We start from the raw sequence: 27,595 nt of genomic DNA, 5'->3' as shown, positions 1-27,595 counted from the left end.
AGACTGACTGTGGACGTCCGCCAGGTTTCTCTCCTGAGATTGTGCCCTCTGAGTGTTTTTTATATGTCAACGTCACAAGACAAATAGCGACGGGGAGTATCTGCCCCCTCACCCCCAAAGATGAATCACCCTTGTTGTCCAGTTTGCCAGTCTCCAAACGCAGCCCGGGCCACGATCTCACTGGCAAACGCTGCCATGGATTGACCTTCTACTCAAGGTAATGATTACCCCCTTGAGCATGCGGCAGCTGGCAAGGTAATGCATTGTTGGCACATAAAAGTGATGCTGCAAGAAGCAGAAGGAGATCAGGAGACTCGTGTACCCTAGAGTTTGACCATCTGTGGCCTATTGGTCGTCATTAAGGTTTCTAATTTGGGACGACTAGGGAATAAACCAAACCAGGGCTGGAAATGTCATTACCTGACTCCTGGTGAGGTGTCCTCCCATATTTACATATTTATACACCTTAATTGTCTTTGCCTCACTGCTGTGACATTGAAGCCGCTAAAGCTGAAACAATTCTATTCCAGGTATCACATTTGAAGCATAGCCGCTGCCGTTAACGTGACAATATAACCCTGCATGTGGAGACGGACCATTACGCTTCAAATAGAAGGGAGTTAACACAGAGAATATTATTGCGAATGTTGTTATGAAGGCCTGGTCACGTTAACGATCTCTTAATTAGAGCTTTGTTCAAACTGTCAGACGCTGGTGCCTGAAACTGCCACTCAAAGCTAGCTTTTTATATCTTTTATTGGTTTATTGATGATTTTAAAAGAAAAGTTTTAAAATGCATGTCAAATACTTTTTGACAATTAGCATATTTAAAGGCTCAAACAAAACAAACTGTATTATTTTCAGAAAGAAGAAACAGTGTTTGTTTATTGTTTATTGTTGTTAATGTCAGGCAAAGTAATTATTGCAAGAAAACTGCATTCTGTTCTGTATTTTAACAGATGCATGGGAACATGGGGAAACACAACCCACCTACTACAAAAACAAATGTGCATAGGATGTACAGTAATGTATTTCAAAAAGAGTTTAGAATTTACAGGATGATGATGATGATGATGATGCATCTTCCAGTATTTCCATTGCTAACACTTGTTAAAATATGATTAGGTGGATAATTAAGATGCTTAAAATGTAATTTTCAATCTAAATGAATTACTGTGCTCATGTATTCCCTATAAATATAATACAATAAATATAAAAACTAAATTTGTTTTAAAATAAAAAACACAATTTGTTGAGTCAGCTTAAAATAATTCGTTACCCTGCTGCCTTAAAATTTTAAGTTTAGTCAACTAAAATAAGTTCATTCAACTTGAAATGTTAAGTTGTACTAAGTAACAACTTAGATATTTGTGTTTGCTAAACTTGACAGATGGGTACGTAACCCAGCTGCCTTAAAATCTGAAGTTGATTCAGCTCAAATATCTAAGTTGTCAGTTAGTATAATTTAACATTTCAAGTTGCTTAAACTATTTTTGAGTTGACTTAATTTAAAATTTTAAGGCAGCCAGGTTACAAATTATTTTAAGTTGACTCAACAAATATTTTTTACAGTGTATAGGTTGGGGTCAGAAAGTTTTTTGTGCTTTTGTCAAGAAATTAATACTTTTATTCAGAAACATACAAGTATTACATAATGTACATTGTTACAAAAAAATCCACTTTTATTTTCTTTTCTTTTTTATTTCATATTAGAATGTTTTTTTTTTTTTTTTTTTAAGGATAATGTGACAATGAAGACTGGAGTAATGGCTACTGAAACTTCAGCTTTGCCTTCACAGGATTAAATTACATTTTTAAGTATATTAAAATAGAAATCAGTTTTTTAAATTGTAATAATTGTAATATTTCTCAATCTTACTGTTTTACTGTATTTTGATCAAATAAAGCAGCCTGAAATTATTTGACCTTGGACAACAAAACCAGTCATAATTTTTGATCAGTAATGTGCATTGCCAAGAACTTCATTTGGACAACTTTAAAGGCGATTTTCTCAATATTTTGATTTTTTTTTGCACCCTTCAATGTCAGATTTTCAAATAACTGCTACAACAAACCATACATCAATGAAAAACTTATTTTTTCAACTTTCAGATGATGTATAAATCTCAAATAATAAAAAAAAAGACTCTTATGAATGGTTTTGTGGTCCAGGGTCACATATAATAGACAACCCCAAACTTTTGAATGGTTTCATGTATATAAATGTATTTGACAACTTGTGACAAAAATTAAATGAACTTACCCTCAACTGTTCTTGTAGAATGAATCTCACAATGTTGATGAGCAGCTAAATTTGCAGAAAATTAGATTTTTAAGACATAAATGGCCAAGAGAAAAAAATGAAGGTCCTACCCCAGGCAAGCACAACTTGACCCATCTTAGGTGTTGATCCACTAGCTTAGCTGGCTTCAACACTTTTGTTTGAGCATTGCTGTATTTCTTTAGACTGAGAGCTAGCAAGGTTTACAAAGCAAATAGAAATGCAATGCTATCGGCACAAACAGAGACCTAGCTTATTTTTATCAAGCCCAGGCAGAAGAGACAAATGATATGCAGAAAATGTTCCAGTTGGAAGCAGGGAAAAGCTCAGTCAGTTGGGATGGATAAGAATAGTTGTCAACCATACATAATGTAAGCACTGGTCAAAATTAACTGGACTGGTAATTATGTGTGAAACATGCTCATGTTATGCTATATTTTAGCCATGCAGTGATTTATGAAGTAAAAAACAAATATAAAACAGGATAACAACCTGACTTAATGACCTGATTTCTCACAGCTGAAAGTTTAGAATGTGAACTTACACTACCATTCAAAAGTTTTCAAACAGTAAGATTTTTAATGTTTTTTTAAATAAGTCTCTTCTGGTCACCAAGCCTGCATTAATTTGATCTAAAGTACAAAAGAACAGCATTTATTTAAAACTGAAATATTTTTTTAACAATACACCATTGTTCAAAAGTTTGGGGTCAGTAAATTTTTTATTCTTTCTTTTTTGAAATAAATTAATAATTTTATTCACCAAGGATGTGTTAAATTAATAAAAAGTGATAGCATAGATTTACACTGTTATTTTGAATAAATGCTGTTCTTTTTAACTTGTTATTCATTTAGTTCAAGAACCTTGAAAAAAAAAGAATCACAGATTCCAAAAAATAAATAAATAAATAAATAAAATATTTGGCAGCACAGTTGTTTCCAACATTGCTAATTTTAACAATAAATCAGCATATCAGAATGATTTCTGATAAGATCATGTGACACTGAAGACTGGAGTAACGGCTGGTGAAAATTGTATTTTTACAAAAATGTATTTTTGATCAAATTAATGCAGTCTTGATGAGCATAAGAGACTTCTTTAAAAAAACATTACAAGTTTTACTGATCCCAAACTTTTGAGTGGTGTTGTATATGACACAAAATTAACTTAATCTCACAATGAGACTTTATAATTATGTAACAATATAAAATATATCACAATCCTTCTATTAGTAGTAGTACTAATATTACTACTACAACTACTGAGGTAGAAATAGGCTTCCATAGAAAGGCATGGTATTTTTCCTTTGCTGGGAAAAAAACCAACCTTCTATTAATTTCAGTCTTCTAATACACCACATATCTGTGCCTTTTTGGGACACAATCCTATGTCTCCACATCCCAGTTTAACATCTAGCTTTGGAAAACCCCCTCATCTGTTACTGTGTAAGATAAAATACAATTTCCCGTAGAATATATGAGGGCATTTTATCAAATACAGTATTGTGTCATCCCTTCTTCAATTGCACTGACTTCAAACTGTTTCCACATCAAAATGAGATGTACGCATTTTAACATTTCCTTCAATATCCCAAGACATCTGGCACCAACAGGGCACTAGGCTGACAAGAACTGACTTTTGGCTTTATTGTATGAAGAACAAGATACATCTCCCTTAAGAAACTAGAGAATTTGTCAGTATGAATCCAGCTTGCCAGGAGTCACAACAAATTTGTAGCAGACAAATTTGGCTAAAGCATTGGGAGAAAAGCATTTTCGCTTTCATTAGCCACCCTGTCCCTCCAGGGCTCACAGAGCCCGGTCTATCCTCCCTCCCCCTTAAAACACTCTCTCTCTAGTTCTCTCGTGTCTCGTTCTCTCCCTCTCCCTCTCTTTTTCCTTGTCACATCGCTGCCTGCTGCGGCTCAGCCAATCAGAGAGAAAGGGGCGTGGCCTCCGGTCTCAGTTGGACAGAGCTTGTTGAAAAGAAAGAGATGCTTTCCTGAAAGACTTGGAGTAGCTCTCCTCTGCGCGAGGCTCACCGTTTTGGGGCTTGGCAGTGAGTGATGACTACAGCACGGGCAGCTCAAGTCTAGCTCTAGCAATCTGGCACGCACACACACACACACACACTAAAAAACACAGAGAAAGAGAGAGAGAGACAGTGGATGTCACAAATGAACCGTGGCAGGTGCAGTTTTTCTACTTGGAAGAAGCTGGATAATGCAAATGAGTTGAAAGGAGAAAACAGCTTCGTATGGATTTATCTGATGTGATCCTACTTGTTTTGGAAGATCACACACTGCTCAAGAGGATCCGAATTGCTTCTATCCTGCTATTCCTGGGACTTTGCATTCTAAAAGAACTGGTGTTAAAGTTTCTCCATCCAGTTTTTAAATCTTCAATCAAAAAACTAATGGCTATCAAACATGTTAATTGCACCCATAAAGGGCGCACTTAGCGCACTCTCTTCGGAGCGTCAATACAATGCCTGGATTACCCTTTTGACTGCCTTGTGAACCCGTGTGAAATCATCGCGGAGGAGGTACGGCGGGGGGCCGAGCGGGTGGGAGCTGCATTCCTCCACTTGAGACCAAACTGAGAATCCTGAGCATCCTGACTGCTGCTTCAAGCCGATCGGATACAAACGCTGTAGGGACAGGAGTGGAACCACCCTTCACGGTCTGGGTGAGTACTCTGTCACAGTTCACTGGACACTCAATCTATATTGGGTTAAACCACTTCACAGTGCTCATCTTGTAGCGACGGAATCATCTACTGACTTAAACGTTACAGCTTTTGTGAGGTTTTTATATGTGTTGTCTATCTGGTAATTCTCCTACATCTGATTATGGAGAGCTGCAGTGTCAATCAGCAATTTTAGATTAACATAAAATCCGGGTAACTTTGTTTTGATCCCTCAAAAAAAGGATAGGGTTGCTCTAATTTAGATGCAAGGATTAGTTCTATTTGACTTTATATTATGTATGCATGCAATGAAAACGATACGTGATGATGAGTTCATGCTATAAATATTGCCGACTTGACGAGTGTAGACGGTTCTACAGGGCATTGCCTCTATCTCATTAAACTGGATTTAATTTCATCCCACAATGCTTTCTCAAACTAAATCTAGAGCTTGCCCCAAGAGTTTCCAGCTCCTTGCACAACGACAATAACCCAGAGGGGCGCTCTCAAAACACGCAAGAAGTCCTTAACTTCCTTTCCAAAGTTTCTCCTCAGTTTGAAGCTTTTGAACATAATACAGAAAAAACATGAACAGCAGCGGAGAGCTAAAACAAAACCGCCCCACAGCGAGAGTGACTCACGGGATGGCTTCCTCACAGTTTGGCTTGGACGTCTGCCTGGACTCCGCAAGGAACCAGGAGAAGAACCAAATTCCTTGATTTCTTAGAATTGTGGGTTCTGTATTTTGCACTGGTCCGAGGGGTTAAATCTTGCATATGTACATTAATCTTCTTTTCTCAGTCAGACCAAAAGCATGCTGACATTTCCACTGCTGTAGGAGAATATTTAATGCTCTTTTTTGTCAAAATACAAAGCAGCTTGCTTTTTAATCTGTTGCAGAAATATTTAAGCCGTCCGTGGTGTTTCTCCCTCTCCCTCTCAATCTTTCGCCCTCCCTTGCTTTCTCACCGTCCTAACAGTAGGTTTCAATACAAATCATTTAGGAAAAGCCGATTCCTGTTGTGGTTTTGCTGTGTCTACACAACAAACCCACCAGGCCATCTTTCTATGGGAAGAATAGCATTTTAATCCACATTTTTCAGCAGTGCCAGCGATTGTATTGTAAGCTTACACCTACCCGATAGTCAGCCATTGACTATTTCGTCACAACAAGCAATCAGAAAACAATAGGCCACCTCCATTCAACAGAAATTAAACTCTTTGGAGACAAGCATATACAGCACTTATGCAGCACTTTTCATGCTTAACTTTGCCTACAGAGGGAGCAGTTCTCTTGTAACAAGCAACCTGCACCCACATCCAACAGAATCAGTCAGAAAAAAAGGTAAAAAGAAGAAGATGACCATTTGATTATCAGTTTACAGTATCGATTTGTTATTGGAGAGGTCTATCCATTCAGTCTGACATCCAAACATGATCGATTTCCACTGATGCTATCAAGGGAGATTTTAATCTATGTAAGGTGAGCAGAAGATGCTGAAGATTTCTGCATCTGCGACATGCAGGCCTAAGTTATTGAGATGCAAGTCCATGACGTTTCCCCAGTGCACATTCTCTCCTGCTTACCAAGAAGCCCTCTGAGGTTTTTGAAGTGTTAAAGTGGAAGAAGAACACAAAACTCCATTTCCAGTCCCGGAGGGGACGCCGATGTGTGCGTGCGTGTGTGTGTGTATATGGGCCGTCATTTGCTCTGTGAAGTTATAAAAGGAATATCGATCTGCCCAAGCAATATTCACCATCTCAGAGGAAAAGCTAATGTAAAGTGGATTCAAAATATACTGTGTATGTTCACTGAAATGGAAATATAAAAATACAGCAGCAACACTTAGAAAAGACACTTTGCAAAGACAGCTGGATGTAAAAGTACATATGAAGTACATTTGATTTTATGTGACCCTGGACCAATTTTTTTGTTTTTAAAAAATGAGATTTATATATAGGACAATATTTGGCCGAGATACAACTATTTGAAAATCTGGAATCTGAGGGTGCAAAAAAATAAAATATGTGCAAATGATGTTCTTAGAAATGCGTATTACTAATCAAAAATTGTTTTACAAAATATCTTTATGAAACATGATCTTTACTTAATATCCAAATGATTTTTGGCATAAAAGAAAAATGTATAATTTGGATCCATACAGTTAGGCTATTGGCTAGGCTACTGCTACAAATATGCCCCTGCTACGGGCTTTGTGATTTAGGGTCACAGGTTTGCAGCAGACTGAAATAAAATCTCCCAGTTTATCTGTAAAGCCACTTGCCATTTTTCAGCATGTGCCAGCTTTATAATACGCTCTCTTTGCTTTTATCAAATACATTTTTTGTGCAAGCAACTAATTTTATTCAACTGCTGTAATGGGGAAAAATGAAGGCCTTAAGTTGACTGCACACACACAAAAAGAGCGATGGGCACAGCAGAGATGACTAAAGTTGTACTGCAATTAGCAGATAATCATTTGGGAAATACTCTGGCTTTAAAAAATGTTAAATTCATACAAGTGCATAATGAAAATGAATTCCGATGTCTGGTTATCTTGCTCATCACTTCTGTTGCTATCAACTCTGAAAGTGTAATTTGCTTGGCTCATTAGCATGCATAATTACATGCAAAATTCTAAATAACCAAGAAACACCCTAATAACTTCTATAGCCTGAGTTCCTTTGAACTTACTTATGTGTGTCATGTAGAGATTGCGAATGTCAATCGAAGTTCACCGTGCAGAACTGCAGGGAGGATTGAGTTTATTTTCATGCAAAACTCAACTGAATAAACTGCAATGGAAAAACATGCACAATGTAAAAATTGTAATATCTTATCATAATGCCTAAAAGCAAGATTAATTAATATAAGAAAAAAAAACCCATAAAAAATACATATGTGACCCTGGACCACAAAACCAGTCATAATTTTTCAAAATTGAGATACATCATCTGAAAGATAAAATAAGCTTTCCACTGATGTTTGGTTTGTTAGGATAAGATAATATTTGGCCAAGATATAACTATTTGAAAATCTGGAATCTGAGGGTGAAAAAAAACTAAATATTGAGAAAATCGCCTTTGAAGTTGTCCAAATAAAATTCTTAGCAATGTATATTACTAATCCATAAAAGTTTTGATATATTTATGATAGGAAATGTAAAAAATATCTTCATGGAACATGATCTTTACTTAATATCCTAATGATTTTTGACATAAAAGAAAAATCTATCATTTTGACCCATTCAATGTATTTTTTGGCTATTGCTACAAATATACCTGTACTAGATACGACTGGTTTTGTGGTCCAGATTCACATATATAAAATATCTAAAATAATATACTCATTAAAAGATAAAACAGACAGACAGATGCATACACAGTGTTGTCTATAACTTTTATAATGTGTTCACCACAACTAAAAGTTAGCTCCAGGCCTTAACTATATTCTCATTAGCGTCCAGGATGAGTAAACGAAGTCTTTCATGATGGCTATCATATGGTGTATTAAGTCACTCGTTAGATAAGCTTTAGTAGTTTTCAAAATCTAATTTCAAAGGGGATCCCAGGTCTGCTCTTTTAATAGAAGGGACATTTAATTTAAATGAACTGGGTAATTCCCTGCCCAGACCAAACTAAAGGCACTACGATAAAAGAGCATATATTTACAGATATGAAGCTGGGCTGCTTTGATAATAGGGATTCTGATTCATCTCTTTTAGATGAATAACTCACAGTTAAGGTAGTTATGAAATTCACAGTTGTAGTAGTAGTAGTAGTAGCAGCAGCATCTGTAAAATCTTTACTTTTTTATTTTTAGTTTAAAACAAATAACTTTAATATAAAATAAATCTTTTAATTTTTAAATTAAGTCTTTAGTTGCAGCAACAAAATGAATCGTTGGTTACGATTGCAATTAGGTATTCTAATTAGTAACTAATATGTAATTAGTATATAATATGTAATTAGTAATTAGGTCTTCACATTTTGAACTGTAATAGCAGGTGATACAGTTGCGGTGCACAATTTTCATTTGTTTGGATTTGATGGGCCGATTTCTTTACTTGATAAGCCATTCCCAGCATTATGTGCTATGCACAGCCACATTCTCGAGTTATCGAGTTAATGGTGAATTTCACCATGGTGCGAGGCATCAAAATGATAACACTCCCTGCCAGCTGGTCAAGGGGCCAAGGAGAAAATGATTTATTTGACAAAGAGTCAAAGATCAAAGGCAATGACTAACCAGTAAGCACTGAACTCCTACTGTAGCCGATCACAGAAGGCGCCTCCACCAATCAGCCCTAGCAGCAGGACCTCTTCTCTAAGTTTTAATTGGTTGCTGTGTACCGACCGGCCTTCACAGGCGTCAAGCTGGAGGACATTACGTGTGGCGGCAGGGTCAGTTATCGCACTGCCTTAGCTGCTCTCGCTGCAAAGACACTCTGTGGTAGAGAGTAACGTGAAAACAGTCATAACTTCATAATGAGGCTGTCTCATTAAGTAATCTGTGCAAGATTTCCAATGTGTTAAGCGTTATAGGTAAAAGACTAGAAGAATAACAAAGTGCAATAAATGTTAAAGGGCTCATGAGTTGCATTTTTATTATTTTATAATGTTCTCTGAGGTTCACTTATAATGTTAGTCTGATTTTATATCAAAAAACATCATCACTTAGAAGTAACAGGCTATTTTCTATTCTGTTTTTGAGCCTCTCTGTAGAACGGTTTGTTTTTATAGGCGGGGCACATTCAAGACTCGCAAGTAAACGCCCACTGCTATGATTGGCTAACAGTTTTGTGTATTAAAATAACAGATGGACGCTGCTGTGACATACTCTGAAAACAACATGGGTAATTTGGGTTAAAAATATATAAATACTCAGTATATATCAAATGGTCTAGAACAGACAATGCAATAGTGGGAAAAAACACCTTTTCTCAAACCTATGTGTTGTGACATGCGGCAATTCAAAGACTATTTTTTCACATCTTACACTACATCATGTCTTGTAATCTTGTAATGACATCTATACAGTTCTGTTGATGGAGTAAACCTGTGTTTGCATCTTGTATTTCCTTTACTCCTACTACAAGTGTCTCAGTGGGCGGGGCTAAACAGGCAGTGCTGTAGAAGAAGGTGTTAATCTTCTCCAGCAGAGGCGGCTGCACTATTACGTCATAAAGTGGCACATTCCAAAATGAGTCATTTTCTGAGCTTGGTTTCAATAAAACCTTTTTTTAAACAAACAAGAAAGTTTGGAGTTTTGAAACTTACAGGATGTTTTTATAGTACATTGACATGTAGATGGAGGGAAATTTGATTTCTCAGTTCATGACTCCTACAAAACACTGTGTTTATGATTAAGATAATAAATTAAGATAATATGATAACAAATATGATAACAATTAGCAACTGTTTTGTGACATCTACAGAAACTGGAAGCAGCTGAAGCCTGGTCTTGCTAAAAATCAGGAGGATAAAGTTTGGACACCTTTTTGCTGTGGCATGACTCCACAAAACAAAACAAAACAAAACAAAACAAAATGCCCAATTTCTAACAGTAATTTGAGATAATCTTCCTAGTTAAAACCATACAGAAACAAAACAAAACAAAACGGTTAGTGCCTAACAGTAATTTGAGATGACCTTCCTAGCTAAAACCATACGGAAACAAAATAAAACAAAACAAATTTATATTACTGATCATAATGCCTAAAATTAATGAGACAATCTACCTAGATAGAACCATGTGTGAATAAAACAAACAAACAAAACAAAACAAAATGCCTAATGCCTAAAAGTAATATGAGATGATCTTCCTAGCTTGAACCGTACAGAAACAAAACAAAACAAAACAAATTTATATCACTGATCATAATGTCTAATTTTAATATGAGACAATGGCTGCGTCCAAAAGCCTAGTCAGCTGACTTGCGACCTCGCTGCCTTATGAGGCAGTGACTTCGAAGGCTGCAAAGGAAACTCTAGAAACAGTTTTGGACAGACTTCAGAGGCAGCAGAACGTGACGCCGTTGCTAGGTTACCTAACGGTTAAGTTATAGAATTTGTAGAAAAACGATCTTATACAGTTATATATAAATGCTTTAATAATACATAAAGACCTCAAAGTCATTACCCACCGAAGGTCTGTGCGTCGGAGAAGATGACTGGCAGTTACTTTTTGCTTAAAAAAATAAAAGCACTGATGCAAGTAATATTGCAGAACAGATCATCGTTATTAGTGGCTGTTTCGTTATTATTGGTAGTATATTGTAAATATTATTCCTATTCACTACTCATTTGAACCCTTTTAACATTTTATTAAATACTATTATTACATATTACTTATTATGCTTTTTACACTATTATGATTCATAAAGTATATCATGGTCAAGATCTCATCTATTATATAAAGTAACAAGTCTAATTTCACCAGAATATCTTTATTTATATAGCCTATATGACGCACACGCACAGGATTGTGGGAAATCGAAGGCAGCAAAGGATACATTTATGCTACCTTCAAAATTCCATCAGAAGAAAGTACCTCTGGAGACAGGAAGTGAAGCAGAATTAGAATTCGGACGTGCCTTGATGCCTTCCTGCCTTGGAATGCTGCCTCCGAAGGCAGCATTTTAGAGCTTTCGGACGCAGCCAATCTACCTAGAACCATGGTTAAACAAAAGAAACAAAATAAAATGCCTAATGCCTAAATTCATATGAGATGATCTTCCTAGCTTGCACCATACAGAAACAAAACAAAACAAAATTAAACCACTGATTATAATGCCAAAAAATTATATGACACAACCTACCTAGATAGATCCAAATGGCAATAAACAAAACAAAACAAAACTCCCAATTGCTAAAAGTAATATAAGAGGCGCTTCCTAGCTAGAACCATACAGAAACTAAACAAAATTATAATGCCTAATACTATGAGACAGTCCACCTAGATAGAACCATGCATGAATAAACGAAAATGAACAAAACAAAACGCCTAATGCCTAACAGTAAATGAGATGATCTTCCTAGCTAGAACCATATGGCAAAAACGACAAACAAAAACAAACAAAAAAACACAAACACAAAACAAAACTCCTAATGCTCTTAAACCTACAAAGCTGAAACAACTTACCTAGACAGATCCATATGTGTCAATAAACAAATCAAAACAAAACTCCTTGTTTTGGGCTCGACAAGAAGTGCCCGACGGCCCGGGCCAGCTTGAAAGACGGTCGGGACAGTTGACGAATCTGTCGTCACGAAAGTTTATCATCCGTGCGTGTTTTTAAGCCTTGTTCGTTTACAATTTAAAGCGATCACAGAGAGACGTGTCTCTGACAGGCAAATAGCCTACAAAAGTATGTCAAAATACCCGCCTTGACGAGTAACTTTGTAGCTTTAACAATGATGAACCTATATTTAATTTATACAGTGGAGTACAGATGCACTGACCGATCTCTGTTCCTGGCTTGCACGCGAACTGCAAGCAATCATTTTTCAAAATGTAATGCGCGTGGAAACATAACGAACTCTTTAAACATCCGTTAACCGAGGCCAGAGGCGCTGAAGATGAACGCAAAGAGGAAAAATACTGTAACAGGCAGAGCAAGATCACGGCTCATAGTGCGCAAAATATTGGAAATATTATCTAAATATTGAAACGGGTTTATATGAATGTATCTCTGAGGGGAAATGACTGTTTTAAGAAATGTTTACATGGCGTTTTCTTTTCATTTGCCTCTGTATAATGCATTTAAAATTGCATGCATTGCAAAATAACATGATTATGCTACTATATCGTGTCTGGTATTTGGTTTACCTTAAAACTAACTGATATAAAATATGAAACTTACTTCTGGATAAGAGGTTGAATATAGTTTTAGATCAAACTCTGACTTGGGCCAGTCATAGTTTATTTAGGCACCCGGATTCACACCCGCCTTATTGTCAAATATTACCAATTAATTTTTTTGGCACAACAGCAGCACTACAACCATTCGTTACTGCCATTATGGAAAGCAGAGAACCTCTGGCTTTGTGTCTGGCTTAACTCTGCAAGTGGAAGACAGAGCAGAAGAGATAGAAGAACCATTGTATTACACACCACAAGCCTGTCATTGTCTGTACCCCATCCCCTGGTCTCTGGAAGGCAAGATGGATGGTTACGGTTATGGCCAACTCTCCTGGCATTTCACTCAGGCCCCCCTGACCTTTCCTTGCAGCAATGTGATGCACATAACCTATCGATCAACTCATGACCACTGTCTCTCCGAGGACAAGTACTGTACCAGTGTGCTATTTATGTTCATTCATATCTGCAATATGGGGATCAGTGCTATACTCATGGCCAAGACAAATTCTTGGAGTTACGTAAATATATGTGCTATGAATTATAACGGTTCGTTAAACCGGATGATTGGAGATTAGAAGACTTTGTAGAGATTGATCACCTCAGATAGACAATTTGCAATTCACACAGTGCTGAAAGACTCATTAGCGACCTACATGCAGTTCATTACCGGCTTTACTTTGAATTGTTCAATGTATTATTTCTCAAGAATCAAACAGAGGAACAAAAAAAGTGTTCCGTCTTGTCCTTGCCCCCTTTGTCTTTTTTATCTCTTGTACACACTGAACGCAGACTTGTTCCTTGTTGTTGATTGAACGTATAGGCTAAGTTTCCCATTTTGTTTCGTGCTTTAATTTTTGAAAATGGTAGACATGACAGCTACATTATGGTCTATTGTATTCAATTTTTGTTAAATAACAAAGAGGAGAAGATGAAATGTCACGTTATGCATATTTGGCACCACACATTTTACTTTGCCTCGTTTATATTCCCAGTTGCCTCAAGTGCCTTCTTTAAAAAAAAGGTGATGGATTACTTTTTAATTAAAGTATAAGCATAACTGCAAAAAAAAAAAAAAAAAAATCTCAGGTTTTATTTTACACTGGTATTAAGATCTCAAAGCAATATTTTTGAGGGATATTGCTAATTACTTGACTACACACTTGGATGTTTTGCCAAAGTGATTAAAAATAAATAAAATGAAATAAAATAAAATAAAAAAAGCTTAATTAAATTGCACAGTGCACTTCTATTTTAAATAAAATAAAACAAACAAACAAACAAAAAAAAAAAACAATTACATTGCACAGTGCACTTCTATTTTAAATAAAATAAAACAAAATAAAAAAAACATAATTACATTGCACAGTGCACTTCTATTTTTAAATAAAATAAATCAAATAAAATAAAATAAAATAAAAAAGCATAATTACATTGCACAGTGCACTTCTATTTTGAAATAAAAAATAATAAAAAAATTATTACATTGCACAGTGCACTTCTATTTTAAATAAAATAAAATAAAATAACAAAAGCATAATTACAATGCACAGTGCACTTCTATTTAAAATAAAATAAAATAAAAAAAAAAAAAAAAAGCATAATTACATTGCACAGTGCACTTCTATTTTGAAATAAAAAATAATAAAAAAATTATTACATTGCACAGTGCACTAGTCTTTTAAATAAAATAAAATAACAAAAGCATAATTACATTGCACAGTGCACTTCTATTTAAAATAAAATAAAATAAAATAATAAAAAAGCATAATTACATTGCACAGTGCACTTCTATTTTGAAAAAAAATAAAAAATAAAAAAGCATAATTACATTGCACAGTGCACTTCTATTTAAAATAAATAACTAAATAAATAAAATGCATAATTACATTGGACAGAGCATTTTTAGGGTGACTAAATACTGCAGCTGAAATTACCCATCCATATCTACATTTGGCCAAACTAATTGAGTCACACCTTTACAATGAAAATTCTGTCATTATCTACTCATCCTCATTTTGCTCAACACTCATGTGACCTTTTTCCCGTGAAAGATTAAAGCAGTTATTAAAGAATGTCAAAACTGCCCTTTTGAATACAATGAAAGTGCACATTGATCAGTGACAAGTTGTAATTTTGCTTGGTTTATACATATTTATATACAATACGCACACACACATTACATCTCTGATGGCAAAGACAGACACTGACCATTTGATGTCTGCAAAAATGCTGCAATTGTTCAACCCATATCCTTTCTACATGCATATTTCATTTAATGCTTCATGCATGCTGTGCTGTAATCAATGAAGGTAATCCTTATTGACATTGAATTGAGTTTAGCACTGCTGTGCTCCTCTACAGTGACCTTTTGAAGGACTTAATGAGACTAAGATGTTTCTTGCCACTTTATTTGCTCAATGTGTTGACAGGAAATATGAGTCGCGGCCTGTTTGTTTCGTCCCTGAGAAATGTTTTCCTTCCATTTTACTTCACGGCTGTGTCTGACCCTCAATAGTTCTTGGTACTGCAGTTTAAGTTCACTTTGTGCTTTTGAGATGGTCATCAGAATTTCCTTCTTATCCTCAGCACTTCTCATCTAACCAGGGAGATTAGCAGTAGGCAGGTATGAAAATCCTCTGCTGATTAGATGTCCTTTAGTCCTGACGTCTGCCATCCCTCCGTCCATTAAATTCTGTAACTGTTGTTGACACCTCAGCCTACACTCAGCCACATCTGAAATCTCTATGAAGGCCCAAGGGTCTTTGAGGATCCTTATCTGAACACAATCCAATTGCCTTATTCCATCTCTTCCTGTACGAGAGTGAAGTTTTCAATGATAAGAGCTATGGTCTGATAAAAGAGTCTTGTGTCGTGAGGATAATCATGTTTTGATTAAATACGTATGTAAATACATATGTATAGGCTTAAGCCTAGTCCTAGACTAAAATGTTAATCTGAGTTATTTAAAATGAAAGAAACTTGCACTGACTGATCTTAAAATTTATCAGTGCCTTTGATTTGTTTTAGCACACCAGTAAAGTTTTTATTTTCTAAGGCACGTTTATAAAAATTACTTAAATGTCCTAATTGAGCTGGTCTAATCCTGGTTTAATCTAAACCCTGTCTGTTAAGCCAGGCCTAAAGCTTTGGGCTCAGTGCAAAGTAATTAAAGAATTTTATTTAAAAGATATACTTCTATTCAGCAAGGATGCATTAATTTGATCAGAAGTGACACTAATGACTTGTATATTGTTGCAAAGACTATTTGAAATAAATTCTGTTCTTTTGAACTTTCTATTCATTAAAGAGACCTGGAAAAATGTACAAAAAATATTAGGCAGCACAGTAGTTTTCAGCATTGATAATAACAACATTAAAAGTTTCTTGACCAGAAAATCAGCATATTAGAATGATTTCTATGCTATGCTAAATGCTAAAATTCACAGAATTTCACACAAATTTACATCACAGAATGCTATTTTAAAATGTACTACAATTGAATAGTTATTGTTAAATTGTACAAATATTTCAATATTACTGTGTTTACTGTATTTTGGATCAAATAAATGCAGACTTGGTGAGCATAAGGAATCTTTTTTTTTTTTTTTTTTTTTTTTTTTTTCAAATTCCATTTTTTCCTGTTAAATTTTTCTTTCTGGATTCAATTTTAATTTTAATCGACTCTTTAATGGTTAAATTAAATTTAATTCATCAAAAAGCATGTCTAATTAATTGAAATTATGAAACTTACAATATTTAACAACTTATAAAAAGTTTTATTTTTACAAAATTCTGGTTTCCATCAATTTTCTGGATACCATTTTAATGGTTTTATTAAATATCAGTAGTCAAAAGCATCTCTAGTTAATTGATTTGACATATATATATATATATATATATATATTGCTGTGAAGAACTTTAAGTATATGATATGATGATAGTTTTACTCAAAAGAAATGGTAAAATGCTGATGAAGTGACTCTCAGAGCAGTTTTAAAGTATGTACTCAGATATTTGAGGCATCTGTGGCTAAAAAAAACCATGAGCGCACTTCAGTATGTGTGTAGTAAACGAAACCATACTTCTGCGTTGTTCATTCACATGCAAAAACAACATGCAGGATTAATACTTAAATAGTAATTTTGTGGCTTAATATTCACAGACACTAGTCCAAATCACTTTTTGATTTAAGAGTATTGTTGATTTACTGGCAAATTTGGCAAATTCCATGAAACTCCACGTTATACAGTAAATTATGTTTACAATAAACTTAGTTTTGTGATACTGTCCGTGTTTTATATATATTATTGTAGCCTGTTTTACTACATTTATTTAGTAAAAGTGTAAGTAATGCAGATCTATTGAACACTTTGTCAATAAAACAAATTAATAACATAAAAAAAATAGGAATATAAAAAATACTATTATTTCACAATGTTACTGTTTTTAGTATATTTTTAATCAAGCCATGGTAAGCATAATAAACGTCTTTCAAAAATGTGTGTGTGTGTGTGTGTGTTTATGGTTGGATATATCCCCACCGTGTGCATGTCTCAGACTGCCAATGATAACAAGGGACAGGGACAAGCGAAACAGACCTCAGAGACAGAAAAAAAGGACTGTAGCGAGTTTGAGCGATTTGATTTTTAAATACAGGGGTATATATATTTACCCATATCGCATGCAGACAGTCACATATAGTGTCCTATGTGAGAATTGACTCATCTTGCAGAAGTCTGCATTTTCTTCATGTTTTATTTCATCTGTGGGGCTCAAAAGAATGTGCGCCGTCTTCATGTCTCTGCCATTCCGCCAGTGCAGCGCTTGGGCAAATGACTCACAGTTCCTCTCCCACAATACCTACAGGCGTAAATCAGCCTCAGTAGGATTAAGCTGAATGTGAGCAAGATTAAATGGCTCTTGCAACTGTCTCCCCATACATCTTATTGGAATTCGCATGGCTCTCTGCATGGTCCAGACTCGACTTTGCTTTCACGGTCCAGGAGCTTTGCAAAAGGCTGCTGGCTGACTCTCTTATGGATGTGGTAAGGGGGATAGCTCAAGATGTTGCGTAAAGATCTATATACGCAGGCCGTCAATAGTTTGGACGCACTTGACAGAATTTATGTTCTGCATGATATTACAAAGCTTTTGATCTGAACTATTATGCTTAATTGCAAACCTAATTTATTTTGGTGAAAAGTCCATTATGTTTGTCTACAAATTAGCTTTGTATACTAATATAAATTATGTCTTTACATTAATTTCTTAGCAAAACTAGCATTTAATAATTAAGACAATTCTATAAAAATAATAACAATTTAAAAAGTATCATGGTTTTCACAAAAATATTAAGGAGTACAATTGTTTTTGAGTACATTGACCACATACTGTAGTGTAGGTGGAAAAAAATGAGTGACATTAAAAATATAATAGACTGTATCTCCATACTTACAATAATGGTGCATTTATTCCACAAAGGATGTACTCAGATCTGCATGCAGTGGAGATGAATGACAACGCTGTACGAAATTTTAAAGACAGTCTTTGGAAAGGTCATGGCATTATGTGAGATAAGCAAAGAGAAAGGTCAGAGAGAGTCTACTTTTCCTTCAGATCATACCAAGAATACTTATGACATGTAGCTTTTTAAAGATTTCATTGTGCAGAGTGAGCAAGAGAGAACACGATGGAGAGAAGCCAATGCAGTGATTGCTAGGAACAAAGTATGCTAATGAGAGAAGAGTTCAAGTGGGTCAAGGCAAATGTGCTCTAAAGGGGCTCTCAGACATATTGCCAGTGATGGTTTCATAACACATGCATGTTGAAATAAAAGGTACCAAAAGTACAGTTAGAGACGAGTGTGATGTTCAGACGAAAGGTTATGGAATAGTGAAGATTGTACAATGCTGAACATACTGACTCCGAACAAACAATATTCAGTCCCTTTAAACCCGCTCTCATCGCTCTAACCTCTTTCTCTCTCATGCAAATGGACACTCCATCAGCAGTGTTTCCTATGAGACGCAGGTTCGCGAGCGGCAAGCAGGGCGAGCCCTCTAGTACTCTATTCTGTCTGAAATGGAAATCACTTTGTGAAAAAATACACCCGTCGCTGCATCAAATATTGCAGAAATTGCTTAGCTGGTTGTTATCTGTACTTTCTATTTGACATTTGAGAGAAACTGTCGCTTTTTTCTCTTTCCTTCTCTACAAGAACAGCATGGTAGCACAAACACAATGTAGTCTCCAGTGAGATTTTTTGTTTATCTGATTTAAAGCAATACCCCCCATTACAACCAGCCTTATGGTGTATAAAAATAGCCTTCTCATTCTTCATATACTACTCTATAGTTGCCTTGTCCCATAAGCCCAACTGGCAATTGTGTATTAGCTGTCAGTAGGCTGAATACTGGCTGAGGTGGGGCGGAATGATGCAGAGGGCCAATATTGAGGTATGGACTTCCCCATTGCTCCAGGGCACACTGTCAGCAGCATTATTCTCCTCCTTCCTCATGCACTTTAGTCGATTCCCTCACCCCGACTGCTGAACACGCTCTTCCGCCACACATAATTAAAGAACCGAACTTCAATCTACCATTTATCCGGGTATAAATTCACTCACTGGCCACAAAGTCTCCAGCAGAAATTTGCTAAACAAGGCGGCGTAGCTATTTGCATGCTTGTCCTATTAGCCATCATTGCATTTCTGTGCATTTTTTAAAACAGGTTGGTTCAAACAAAACAAACAAAACAAAACAAAAACATCCAGGGTGCACTGTCATGAAGCATTATTCTTCTCCTTCCTTCCTTGTGCACTTTAGTCAATTCCCTCACCCCACACGCTCTTTCGGCACACATACTGTAATTAAAGACCCCAACTTCAATTTACCATTTACCGGTTATAAATTCACTCACTCAAGTCTTCTGCAGCAGTTTGCTAAACAAGGCGGAGCAGCTATTTGCATGATTGTGCTATTGGCCATCATTGCATGTCTGTGCTGTTTTTGTTTTAAAGGTTCAAACTAAACAAACATAAACAATGCAAAACAACCCAAAACAAAACAAACAATGCAAAACAACCAAAAACAAAACAACGCAAATCATCCCAAAACAATGTAATACAAACAAAAAACAATGCAAAACAACCAAAAACAAAAAAAACAAATACATGCAAAAAAAAAAAAAAAAAAAAACATTGCAAAACAATGAAAAACAATGCAGGACAACAAAAAACAAAACAAACAAAAACAATGCTTAACAAAACAAAAACAACACAACAATTTACAAAACATACAAAAAAAAGCTTAACAAAACAACGCAAAACAATCAAAAACAATGCAAAAAACAAAACAAAACAAAAACAATGAAAAACAAAACAACCAAACCAAAACAAAAACAACACAAAACAATCAAAAACAGCGCAAAACAACCAAAGACCACCATAATGTTTTAGAAGAGCAACTTGAATAATTTGGAAAACTGAGAGAGTAAGAAATAGGAGACAGACACTCATACAGGGGGTCTGGATTTCATTTGTGCTCAGCTCATCCAGTTAGCATCTGCTAGCCTTGGCTTAGTTCACACTTTGGCATGCAGTCTGTCAGAACCATACAAGGCCCCCATGGCACACTGGGCAGAGACGATAAAATGTGTGTCTGAGAGCCAGTCGGTCCATCAAGTGTGAACTGAAATGCACTGAAGAGGGTGTCAACAGAGTTTCTGAGTGTTCTCTCAACACAAAACAAGACCAAGTTCAAGCTAACTTGAATGAATAAATAAATAAATTTACCTATATTATAACAGAAAATTCACCAGCAATTAATTTTCTCTGCTTGCTATGAACAAGATTTCTAATGTAGGGTGATGGTATCCAAAAAATGCATCCAGAACTAATGCTTGATTCACACTTGATTTGTCGCATATACAATAAATAAACCTGAATTGCCAAATAATCTGAAAAAAAATCTGCAGCATCACAAACCAGAATAGTTGGCTTGCATTATATTCTTACCACAAGACCATTACAGGCATAATGCATTATACAGTAATGGTACCACTACTTCATTGTATTGTGCAAGTCAGGAACTATTTTAGTCAGTTGGGCTGTGTCAGCAGGGTTGAAATTGGTCCCTAATGGCTTGCCTATATTAGGGTAAATGCCCACCTCAACTATGTGCCAAAATCAACTACCTTGGGCCCTTGGCACCGCATCGCTCTGGATTGTTCCAGATGGAAAGTCTTTCCAATGTTTTCTTCCTTTCACAACAGAATGTCTAGTTTGATTGTTTCCCTTAGCAACTTGACATTTCATCCATATTAGCTTTGTGAAGCATTCAGTCTTGAAACCCCAAAGAGAATAGCATTATACTTTCACAAATGCAGTGACAAGTGAACACCACAAGAGTTTTCTAACTTATTTCTCTTGGTTTGAAATATGAATAGAGTACATACATCAGATTTCATTACTTTTCAAGACTTGAAGACATATGTTTCTGGAAAAGGAAAGAGGTGCTTCAAGGAGGTGAAAATGCATTGCTATATCAAAAAAAAAAAAAAAAAAAAAAAAAAAAATATGACATTTCCAAGTAAACATCTAATTCTATTAACCAGCCTTCAGTATGATCCATAGTTAAACATCCACCTCCATATCGCTTTCTCTTGCATAACCAAAATAAAGCGGATGTGGCTGTTTTATACTAGGGATATGCCTACATTTCCCTTACATTTTGACTTTTAAAGCTGTTATCAATGGTTGCCCATGGGGGCAGAGGGTAAAGTGGCTTATAATGTATGGAGGCATGAAAGCCAGCTGCCAATATGCAAAATGGCTTGGATGTCATTATCTTTTGAGGACTAGTGATGTGAGAACTGCCAGTACGAGCTGGGAAATGGTCCATCATTCAGCCGAGTGCTCTTCCACCCCCTCAAACATCATTGCGTGCTGGTTTCGCCTTTGCATGCAGGGACCTCTTCGCTGTTTTGGCACAACGAGCAAACAGAGAGTATAGAAACAAAGCTCCGATGAGTCTACCGCCTGTCTGGAGAATTAAATATTCGGTAGGATGCATGAAAAATAACACCCACCGATTGGTGGGTGTAATTGAGAGTTAGCTGATCAGCAAAGTGAAGGAGCGAAAACTAAAAGATACAACAGTAGAAACACAACTACAAAGATACATTTACATACACACTTAGGAATAGTGCACTCAAAAATTAAAATTCTGTTATTACTCTCTCGCAAGTCATTCCATACGCAGTTATTTTTGTTCTGTGGAACACCAAAGGAGAAATTTCACTCATTACAACAGCAGTGATCATATCTGTCAAGCTTCAAAAAGGAAAAAGTAGGGGAAAAAGTAGTACTCCAATTCGTGTCATTAACAGACTGAAGACAAATCTTTTGAATTCAGTGCTGTTGTGCTGTTTTTGTCTTGACATGGTCACTATGAACTATTGTTGTATGAAAAACCAGTGCATGAAGATTCTCCTTTTGCATTTTAGGAAGAACAAAATAACTGCATATGGGTATGGAATGACATGGGGATTAAAGGAGTAAATGATGACATTTTCGTTTTTGGGTGAACTATCCTTTTAAGCATCACCGTTTTGGACTGATGAAAGGTTTTTTAGGGTTTCAGACACAATGGAACAGTCTTGGCATGAGAAGCTGTCTGTGGATCCTGTGAACTAAGCACCAGCACACTGGCTGCAGTCCCTCTGGACCGATGCACTATAACAACGTGCGAGTATTGATCCAACATCCTAATATTGCAGTTAAAAGGTTTCCAGACCTGTGAATTATGAGTTAGAAGACATCATAGACACGTGCATGGATTCAGAAAAGGTGCATGCACACATGCGGTACAACACGTGTTATGTATAAAGCCACATGTACACTGACCAAAATTATAAACTCAACAATTTTGTTTTTGCCCCCATTTTTCATAAACTCAAAGATCTAAGAATTTTTCTATGTAAAAGGCCTATTTCTCTCAAATATTGTTCACAAAAAAATTGTCTAAATCTGTGTTAGTGAGCACTTCTCCTTTGCCGAGATAATCCATCCACCTCACAGGTGTGGCATATCAAGATGCTGATTAGACAGCATGAATATTGCACAGGTGTGCCATAGGCTGGCCACAATAAAAGACCACTCTAAAATGTGTAGTTTTATCACACAGCACAATGCCACAGATGTCGCAAGTTTTGAGAGAGCATGCAATTGGCATGCTGACCGCACCAGCCCAGGACCTTCACATCCAGCATCTTCACCTCTAAGATTGTCTGAGACCAGCCACCCAGACAGCTGCTGCAACAATCGGTTTGCATAACCAAAGAATTTCTACACAAACTGTCAGAAACCGCCTCAGGGAAGCTCATCTGCATGCTTGTCGTCCTCATCGGGGTCTCGACCTGACTGCAGTTCATCATCATAACCAACTTGAGTGGGCAAATGCTCACATTCAAAGGCGTCTGGCACTTTGGACAGGTGTTCTCTTCACGGATGGCAGACAGTGTGTATGGTGTTGTGTGGGTGAGCGGTTTGTCAATGTCAACGTTGTGGATCAAGTGGCCCATGGTGGCGGTGGGGTTATGGTATGGGCAGGCATATGTTATGGACAACGAACACAGGTGCATTTTATTAATGGCATTTTGAATGCACAGAGATACCGTGACAAGATCCTGAGGCCCATTGCTGTGCCATTCATCCACGACCATCACCTCATGTTGCAGCATTATAATGCACGGCCCCATGTTGCAAGGATCTTGTCCCCCTGGAAGCTGAAGACATCCCAGGCATTATCTAGGCAAAGGAGAAGTGCTCACTAACACAGATTTAGACAGATTTGTGAACAATACTGGAAAGAAATAGACTTTGTGTACATAGAAAAGGACTTAGACATTTGAGTTCAGCTCATGACAAATGTGTTGCGTTTATAATTCTGGGCAGTGTATTTACATATGTATTTAATCCCACTTCATTATCCAGTGTCTTGCTGCTGACCTTCGATGATCAAATTCAACCATACTAATAAGCAAAAATGATTTAAGATAAACTAACATTTCGCTGCCTTGGAATTATAAGGTTCTTTCTGCATTCTGAGCAGTTTTGAGATATTGAGTTTTAAAGTTTTTGGGTTCCATAGACTTCCTCAGATAATCTTTTTTTTTTTTTTTTTTTTGTATATGTATACAGCTTACAAAAGAAACATTGTGAATAAGTTGTCACAGAATAAGAATATGTGAATAGCTTAATTTTGACAAAAATGTCAGATAGAACCTTATAATTCCAAGGCCATGATTTGTTCTTCTTTTTTATTGCTGAAGATTTTTAAACTTTCTTCTTCTCCGTTATATTGTACAGACGTGAATTTCCTTTTCCTTCAGCCTGAGACTTTTGCTGTGAAAGGGCTTTCACGTTCGCCAAAAATAGCATTTTTTATTAAAAATAACAAGCAAGCACTGCCCAGATTTTAAAAGTGACGCAAAAGTAATGTAACGCATTACCTTCCATAAAAAGTATAATACTAAGTAACGGAATTAGTTACTTTTTTAAAAAGTAATGCATTACTTTTAAAAGTAACTTTCCCCAATACTGGCAAAAGGTAATTACTTTTCTGCCTTAAAACACACACACAGACACACAGACACACACACACACACACACAAAAAAGAAAGCTCTGGGTTATTGTAAGGCACTTACAATGGAGATAAATGGGGCAAAACTGTAAACATTAAAATACTCACTGTTTTAGAAATATAGCCACAAGGCAAAAACATTCTGTGTTAACGTTTTTTGAAAGAAAAAAACGCTTACTATTTCTGTATGAAGTTATATGCAATTTTAGAACTTTGTTGCCATGACAACATAATGTCTTAAACCCGAAGTCATGATAAAAACGTGAGATCAGCTTTAGAGCTCAAATAATACAAAAGTTTAATCAGAAGAAATTATGTGCAGATATATAAGCTCATAAAAAATATGAGCTTATATATCTCCTTTTAAATACTCCAGATATTGGCTCTGTTCACTTCCATTATAAAAGCCTCACCATAACCTCAATATTTACTTATTTACACAATATTTACAAAAAAGAGAAACCTTAAGCCCTGATTTGTTACCAATCACATACCACAGCGTACATGTCCACATTAAAGGGACAGTTCACCCAAAAATGATAATTCTGTAATTAATTACTCATCCTCATGTCATTCCAAAACCGTAAGACCTTCATTCATCTTTAGAACACAAATTAAGATATTTTTAATGAATTTTAGAGGTTTCTGACCCTGTATAGACAGCAATGCAACTACCATGTTCAAGGTCCAGAAAGGTAGTAAGGACATTGCTAAAATACTGTTATGTTATTTTTATTAAGTATTCTTGTAGCTTCATAACATTGCGGTTGAACCACTGATGTTACATGGACTAATTTAACATGTCAGTTGTGTTGCTGTCCATGCAAGGTCAGAAAACTTGAATTATATCAAACATTTCTTCATTTGTCTTCTTAAAAAGAAATAAAGTCTCACAGGCTTGGAAAGACATGAGGGTGAGTAATTATTGACAAAATGTTTATATTTGGTTAAAGTATCCCTTTAATGGATTCCTGTTGATCTACAACACATTCCCATTTTCTGATCTACAGTCACCAATATCTGTCACATACTGAAATGTGTGTTAGCAGCTAAAGTGCTGTTGCATGATGCATGGTTCACAGCTTCTTCGGTCATTAATGTTCATTGACCCTGATGGAACGATCCCCATGCAACAGAAAAAGCATTTATCCATAAACCCTCTGAAAGCCAAAAGTGCTACGCCCTCCACTCATTACAAGAGCGAGAAGCCAAATAACCACTTTATTCCACTGGTCAGCGTAACGATTTTTCTATGCCAGCACAATTGTTGTTTTATGCTGCGGGACAGCTCGCCAAACGCATTCACATGGTCTACTAGAAAAACAAACAAATGCAGAATAAATCCGCCCTTCCAGATTTTCAAATATTCACTCACACTCTAACTGCATTTTACACATTAACTGATGATATCGGAGATGCAAAGTGCTGTTGATAAAAACGACTTCTATTTGACGTTTTTGCCGTTAACCCTGGCATGCCTGTGAGGGAAATGGAAGTACAGCATCACCTAGCCCTCATAAATATCAGTGGCCACAACCTCCAGAGGAATTAGCTTTCCGCTGCCAGCTTTCCCTTGCGGTTATATAGTGATTTCACTGGAAAGCATGAGTGGAGAGCGGATGTTGTGCTTAGAGTGATCAAAACTGACCTGTTTAATCTTTCTAATCCATCTAGGCCTGTCAATCATCTTCTCTGACTTTCATACTTTTGACTTGCGCAGTGTGCCTACGGTGCGCCCGGCGCTTGCTTGCGTGAGAAATAAGATCTGTGCTGATAGAACTTATGATGACAGTGGCTTTAGGCTGCTGTATGGAAACGTACCACAGAACTGACACAGAAAAGAGTTCAGGTCGACTTACTTAATACGTAATACGGACTCTGTGAATCGCTGCCAAATTTCATATTCCCACAGCAATGCCAATGATAGTTTGCTCGATAGAAGTATTTCACCTCTGTAGCAGCTGTGCCAACAAATGATCTCAGAATTACATTCGACGATTTACTCTGAGCTGTACCTTGGCAAACTGACTCTTTGGTCTTAGACAGACCGCCCACAGTGCAGTCACTGACCGTCTGATGCATATTGACACACAAATGGGAAGCGCTGGCTGAAATTGTCTCTTAAAGTCTGAGAAAAATTACTTCAATCAGTTTTAATATTATTTTATTAGTATTATTTCTATACTATAATATTTATTAATGACATTGATTAACATTTTTATTTATTTATTTATTTATTTATTAATTATTATTATTATTATTTTAAAGATATATATCTCCTTCTAGAACTTTCAAGCTACAACCACCAAACTCGGATCAGACCTTCAGACCAGTCTGATTTGAGTTGCTTTATCTTTTTTAACTGATCGGACTTACAATTTTCGTTAAAAAAACTGACGATCACAACTACACAAAATCCCACAGACTTTCATTGAGGGGGTCAAAACTTTTGTACAGTAAGACACAAAGCGAGTATTTGCATCGTGTTACTCGCTCTAGTTAACACGTGAAAAAAATAACATTTAAGTTCCCCACTGATTGACTTGCACGACAACACAACAACACTTCCCATTTGTGTGTTAACAACATGCTAATCATGTGAAAAATGTGATTAAATTGTAATCATGCTAACATGTTAAATTGTGTTAGCAATGTGCTAAATCATGATATCAACATGCTAATTAGGTTAAAACCCTGTTTATATCATGGCGGGAACATGCTAACATCGTGCTAAAAATGCTAGCAACATGCTAATCATGCTAGAAACATTCTAGGAACATGCTAACAACATGTTAATCATCCTAAAACATGCTAACAACATGTTAATTATGCTAAAAACCTGTTAACAGCATGCTAATGATGCTAGAAACATTCTAGTAACATGCTAGCAAAATGTTGATCATGGTAAAACATGCTAGCAACATGCCAATCGTGTTAAAACATGTTAATCATTCTAAAACATGCCAGCAACATGTTAATTATGCTAAAAACCTATTAACAGCATTCTAATGCTGCTAGAAACATGCTATTATCATGCTAACAATGCTAACAACATGTTAAACATTCTAGAAATTCTAGGAACAGGCTAGCAACATGTTGATCATGCTAAAAACATGTTAA

At 36.1% G+C, this 27,595-nt stretch overlaps 1 protein-coding gene across 1 annotated transcript in view; it reads left to right on the top strand.

Moving 5' to 3' along the window:
* The first annotated feature begins 4,288 nt into the window (after positions 1-4,288).
* brinp2 (bone morphogenetic protein/retinoic acid inducible neural-specific 2) overlaps positions 4,289-27,595 on the top strand; it is a 117,038-nt gene continuing 93,731 nt past the window's right edge. The window contains 1 exon segment of the mRNA XM_051134684.1: positions 4,289-4,968. The gene's annotated coding sequence lies outside the window, so the exon portion shown is untranslated.

This window comes from Labeo rohita, chromosome 2, assembly GCF_022985175.1.
Source record: "Labeo rohita strain BAU-BD-2019 chromosome 2, IGBB_LRoh.1.0, whole genome shotgun sequence".
NCBI lineage: Eukaryota > Metazoa > Chordata > Actinopteri > Cypriniformes > Cyprinidae > Labeo > Labeo rohita.
Note: the sequence above shows the minus strand (reverse complement) of the source record. Positions and strands in the feature narration are given on the sequence as shown.